We start from the raw sequence: 6,427 nt of genomic DNA, 5'->3' as shown, positions 1-6,427 counted from the left end.
GAACGGGAAGTTCTCCTCCTGGAGGCTGTCTCGGTCTGGAGAGATGGGGGTGGGGCCTGCCTTACCACCGAAAGGGTGGTTCAGGCAGGGCTCTCCCTTAGGTTGTGGAGTCACAGAGGGCGAGGAACTTTGGGGTGTTCCTCCTTGGCGCGGCTACCGGGTGTCACCGAGGTCCTCTGGGCAACAGTAGGAGGGTGGCTACAGGCCGTTCCTTTCCCATCAGTATGGCAATCGGCCGTTACTGGGGCCCAACTCCCTGACTGGACCGCAGATGGAGGGCGGCTGTGGGTGCAGCTACATGCCGGTGCCAAAGTCCCATATGAGGGGCGACATGTAAGCGAGAGGCGGCTACAGGCCGTCCCCTGGCTACTGGAGCGGCTATGGGCCGTTGCTGGTGTCGTACTGCTCAAGGCAACTGCAGTAGGAGAGAGGGTGTGCCTTTCTCTCCCTACGTGTGGCAATCGGCCGTCGCAGGTTTTGCAAGTGGGGTGGACAGCACTTCGAGCAGCGATGGGCCGTCTCTTAGAGGTGCAGCCTCTGGCTGTAGCATTTTGCAGGCCACTGCTTGTGCACGGCTATCAGCCGTTGTTTCGGCACGGCTACCGGCCGCTGCTTGTGCACTGCTATAGGCTGTTGCTGGGGCACAGCTATGGGCCGCTGCTTGTGCACAGCTATAGGCCATTGCTTTTACACGGCTACAGGCTGCTGCTTGTGCACGGCTATGGTCCGTTGCTTGTGCACGGAGACAGGATGCTGCTTGTGCCTGGCTATAGGCTGCTGCTGGGGTGCTGTCTGGAGCTGGTTTATTAGCTCCACCTGGATCCTGGTGAGGCCTGGGTTGGTTGGAGGGTAATGCACCCGGACTGATATGTTGGCTCCAGGTGCACTCTGCTGAATAGGGGAGTGCAGCCTTATGGGACATACGTCCATATTGTCCGGATGTCGCGCATGTCTTACCTGTCCCTCCGTTGTCGTCTTCTGGGGGTGTCGTGATGTCTCCTGTTGCCACGACTGCTATTTCAATTATCATTATTATTATTATTATTAGGGATGTGCCGACAGTATCGGTATCGGTATCGGTATCGGCAGTATCGGCCTTTTTTTTGTAGTATCGGTATCGGTATCGGCAAGGTAAAAATATCGCCGATACTCCAATACTCTTCTGGTTTATTATGTGATTCAAGACACTCATGTTTCATGACACTGGTAAACAGATGGTAATGATGTTATATTATATTATTATTACTTATATGCCAACGGCCATACCACGTTGAGTACACCGCTTCCCATCCGATCAGCGAAGTTAAGCAACATTGGGTCTGGTTAGTACTTGGATGGGTGACCGCCTGGGAACACCAGATGCTGTTGGCATCCCTACGTGTCAAGTGGGGTTGGTGGAGGATTAGTGCCCCTCCCTGTAAAACAATTAACTTTAAGCCCTTGGCCACCCCGTTTGGGATACATGGCGTCTGGCAATGAATGAATGAAATGAATTATTACTTATATTAATATTATATATCGATTACTATATTGTTCCGGCATTAACAACATTCACGTTACCGGCATCAAATAAATCAAAATAAAATCAAATAACAAAAATCAAAATAAAAAAGTATCGGTATCGGTATCGGCAAAGTATCGGCCATTTGTTAGTATCGGAGTATCGGTATCGGTATTGGCTGAAAAGTGAGTATCGGTATCGGTATTGGCTGAAAAGTGGGTATCGGTATCGGTATTGGCTGAAAAGTGGGTATCGGTATCGGTATTGGCTGAAAAGTCGGTATCGGTATTGGTATCGGTATCGGCTGAAAAGTGGGTATCAGTATCGGTATTGGCTGAAAAGTCAGTATCGGTATCGGTATCGGTATCGGTATTGGCTGAAAAGTGGGTATCGGTATCAGTATCGATATTGGCTGAAAAGTGGGTATCAGTATCGGTATCGGCCAACATCTTGGTATTGGCACATCTCTAATTATTATTATTATTATTATTATTATTATTACTACTACTACTATTATTATTATTATTATTATTACTATTACCAACATGTGTTCCCTACGTGACAACAAGTGGGTTGGTGGAGGGTTAGTGCCCCTCCCAGGAAAACATCTAACTAAAAATAAGAACTTGAAGCCTTCGACTAGGAATGACCAAAAGTTGACGACTAAGGACCGAACAAAGAACATGGTACAGACAGCTACGTGGAATGTAAGGGGTGCGAATGATAAGGTGAAAGAAAGTGAGATTGTCCAGGTGCTTCAGGGTGTGAAAGTGAATGTATGTGGATTAACTGAAACTAAATGGAGAAGTAAGAGTGTGAGAGAAGAGGAGTATGGATGGAGCATATGCACGAAAGTAAGTACAAATGAGAGGGCAAAAGAAGGAGTATGTATTGTTGTGAGTAACAGATGGAAGGAGAATATAAGAGAGTATGGATCAGTTGACTCAAGGATTGTGTGGGTAAGAGTGAAAGTTGGACCACAAATGTGTGCGATTGTGTGTGTGTATGCGCCAAAGGAAGATTGTGCAAGTAGAGTGTGAAAAGAGTTCTGGACAAATGTGGAAATGTGCATGGAAAATTTGAAAGGAATGAGAGAGTGTTTTTGATTGGAGATATGAATGGAAAAGTAGGGAATGTAAAGGTGGATGGAGTAGTTGGTGAGTGGGGTGTGACTGCTGAGATAGATGAGAATGGCAGTGCTTTAGTGAACATTTGTGCCGGGAAGGGGTTGGTGATAGTTAATACCCTCTTCAGACAAAATTATCCATTGGTATACGTGGCAAGTGATGAGAAGGGTGGGTGGTGAACTGAATGAACGGAAGGCAATAATTGACTATGTGTGTGTGGATGAAAGGAAGCGAAGATGTGTGCTGTAATGGATGCAAGAGCATTTAGAGATTGGGGGAGTGGACTTTCTGACCACCACTTTCAAAGTGAAATAGAGAAATAGAAGAAGGGAAAGACAGGAGGAAGTAGTATATGCAAGGAGGGTGGAAAGATTACAAGAGGATGAGAAAAAGGCAGAATATAAGAGAGAAGTGAAGGAGCGATTGGGTAAATATGGACTGGAGCAGATGGGGGCCGTGGAAGGTGTGTGCAAGATATTCACAGAAGAAATCTGTGCGGCATGTGAGGTGGTGTGTGGGGTGAAGAGAAGACGAAAGGGGGTGCAGGGAACAGCATGATGGAATGAAGAGGTGAGACAGGCTGTAGCACTAAAGAAGAAAGCATATAGTGAGTGGATGAGAAACAGGGGCTTGGAAGAAGTTGAGAGATGGAAGAGAGAGTTATATGTAGAGAGGAACAGAGAGGTGAAAAGATTAGTAAGAGAGAGTAAGAAGAGAGTAGATGTGGAATTTGGAAGGAATTTGAGTGTAAAATGGAGGGAATGTAGGAAAATGTTCTGGAAAGAGGTAAAGAGAGTTAGACAAGGTGGCAATGAAGTAAGTCGGGGAGTGAAAGATAAAATGGTAGATTACTAGTGGGGAAGGGAGCAAGAGTGAGCAGATGGAGAGAACACTCTAAGAAATTGTTAAACATGGAGAATGATAGTGATGCGATCCAGTATAAGTGGCTGAGAGACGGAGGGATGTGAGAAGAAATCAGTAGGATGGAAGTTGTGGAAGCAATTAAGAAAGTCAAAATGGGGAAAGCCCCAGAAATTGATGGAGTGTGTGGTGAAATGCTGAAGCATGGGGGAGAGGTAGTAGTAGATTGGATGTGGAAGATTGGCAGATTGGCCTGGGAGGAAGGTAGAGTCCCGGAGGATTGGAAGTCAGGTATAATTATTCCCTTGTACAAAGGAAAAGGGGAAAAAGAAGTGTGTGGTAATCATACGGGCATTTGTCTTCTTAGTTTAATAGGAAAAGTATATGGTAGTATATTTATTGACAGAGTTTGGGAAATGACAGAGGAATTAGCTGGAGAAGAAAGGGAGGTTTACAAAGGGAAAAGATTGTGCAGATCAGATATTCATTCTTAGATCTTTAGTGGAAAAGTTTCTATAGAAGGGAAAGAAGTTGTATGCAGCCTTCATGGATTTGGAGAAAGCATATGACAGGGTTGATAGACAAGGATTGTGGAAAGTATAAAGAATATATGGAGTAGATGGGAAGTTGTTGAATCTGTGAAGATTATGTATGGTGGTGCTACTGCTGCAGTGTGTGTGTATAGTAAACTGAGTGAATTTTTCTACTTGAAGGCTGGATTGAAACAACGATGTGTCATGTCTCCATGGTTGTTCAGTCTGTATATGGATTGGGTTACAAAAGAGATACAAGGTAGGGCAGTTGATGTTGGAGTGGCCCTAGTGAGAGATTGCAGTGTTTGGAAACTCCCTGTGCTGTTGTTTGCAGATGATACTGTGTTGTTAAGTGAAGGCGATGGGGAGCTGCAAGGCTTTGTGCATGAGTTTGGGAGAGTGTGTATGAAACAGAATCTAAAGGTGAAAGTAGAGAAGAGTAAAGTAATGGTCTTTGAGAGAGGTGAAGTCAATGAATGTACAGTGAGGTTGGATGAAGAGGAAATGGAAAATGTGTGTGCGTTTAAGTACTTGGGTAGTGTGATGAGCAAAGATGGAAGTGTGGAGGGTGAAGTGTTTGAAAGGGTACAACGAGGAAGAAAAGTTGCTGGTTCCTTGAAAGCAGTGATAAGAAACAGGGAAGTGAGCATGGAAGTGAAAAAGTAATTACATGACAGTATTGTGATGCCAACTCTAACGTATAGAAGTGAAACTTGGACCTTGTTGGAGGGAGAGAAGGCAAGAGTGAAAGCAGTAGAAATGAGTTATTTGAGAGGAGCATGTGGAATCACATGGAGAGACAGACTGACAAATGAGGATGTGAAGGAATGTTGTGGTGTGGATGTGATAGGAAACGTTAGGAGAAACACATTGAGGTGATTTGGCCATGTGGAAAGGATGGAGAGTGAGAGACTGACGAGGAAAGTGTATGTGAGTGAGGTGGATGAGGGGGAGAGGGAGAGGAAGGCCAAGGACGAAATGAAGGGATAGGGTGGAGAGGTATATGTGAGAGGGGGTGAGAGCTGGGAGCAGGGCAGTGAAATGGCGGGGGACAGGGCGACATGGTGGCGATTTGTTTGTGGCCACTCGTTACGGGATTAAGACGTCTAGCAAGAGATAGATAGATTATTATTATTATCATAATTATTATTATAATATCATCAATACTATTACTATCATTTTCATTATTTTTATTACCTTCATCGTCATTGTCGTTCTAGTAGTAGTAATACTTGTAGTAATAGTAGTAGTAGTAGTAGTGGTAATAGTAGTAGTAGTAGAAACCATTCTATTTAGTAGCAGTAGTTTTGTTATTGTGCTTGATCATCATGTATTCAGTGTAGATGGTTAGCAGCAGTACCCAAGCGGTGGCATGCGTAGGTATATGACTCCAGAGGTAATAGTGTAATGAAAATGAAGCAGTAATTTGCCATGAGAGAGAGAGAGAGAGAGAGAGAGAGAGAGAGAGAGAGAGAGAGAGAGAGTATTCAGGTTACGAAAGCATTACACCAAAGAAGTTAATGAATTCTGTAACCTAACCTCTCTCTCTCTCTCTCTCTCTCTCTCTCTCTCTCTCTCTCTCTCTCTCTCTCTCTCTCCCCTTAGGGTTAGTGAGCAATGCTTTCCCGGAAATGCTGAATGAGTATTGATTTCGGCTGTGTGTGTGTGTGTGTGTGTGTGTGTGTGTGTGTGTGTGTGTGTGTGTGTGTGTGTGGATAAAAATGGTATATATGTAAGTGTATGTACGTACATATATATGTATGTATCTATGCATGTATATGTGTATGTATGTATGTATGTATGCATGAATATGTATTTACCTGCATATATATATATATATTTTATGCGAGGAAGAAGGAACCAAAGGCCATGAGCCCGCAATAACAGTTCCCTCCAAGAGAAATACAGAATACAAGAGGGAGCCAAATTCAAGATCCATTCATTTCGAGATGCTCTTGAAAGACTGGAGATCATAGGCAGCAGGAAATACAGACAAAGGGAGACAGTTCCAGAGTTGACCTGTTGCATACATGAAGGACTGGGAGTAACGGTTAACTCTTGCATTAGAGAGTTAAACATGGAGAATGAAAAGGGATGAGAGTTTGCTGCTAGACGGGTGCTACGCGCCCGTCGTATAGGTGGAGGAATGCAAGCAGACAGTTCAGAGGAGCAGTGACCATTAAAGTAGCGATAGAAAAGAGATAAAGATGCAACAGTGCGGCGAAGAGACAGAGGTTGAAGGGAGTCAGTAAGAGGAGGAGAGTTAATGAGATGAAAAGCCTTTGACTCCACCCTATTGAGAAGAGCTGTACGAATGTGGGGAACCTCCCCACACATGAGAGTTGTACTCCACACAGGGGCGGATATGTATGCATGTACGTATGTATATATATGTGTGTACGTAT

General features: G+C 44.4%; 1 non-coding gene across 1 annotated transcript; it reads left to right on the top strand.

Annotated features, from left to right (window-relative positions):
- The first annotated feature begins 1,252 nt into the window (after positions 1–1,252).
- LOC145413334 (5S ribosomal RNA) lies at positions 1,253–1,371 on the top strand. Its single transcript, XR_013899725.1, has one exon. It is a non-coding gene; the product is annotated as a 5S ribosomal RNA (ribosomal RNA).
- The last annotated feature ends 5,056 nt before the right edge of the window (positions 1,372–6,427 follow it).

Source organism: Coenobita brevimanus, chromosome 95, assembly GCF_032717465.1.
Source record: "Coenobita brevimanus isolate Jiangsu-jjx chromosome 95, ASM3271746v2, whole genome shotgun sequence".
Taxonomy (NCBI): domain Eukaryota; kingdom Metazoa; phylum Arthropoda; class Malacostraca; order Decapoda; family Coenobitidae; genus Coenobita; species Coenobita brevimanus.
This window is presented reverse-complemented; position numbering and strand designations above follow the sequence as displayed.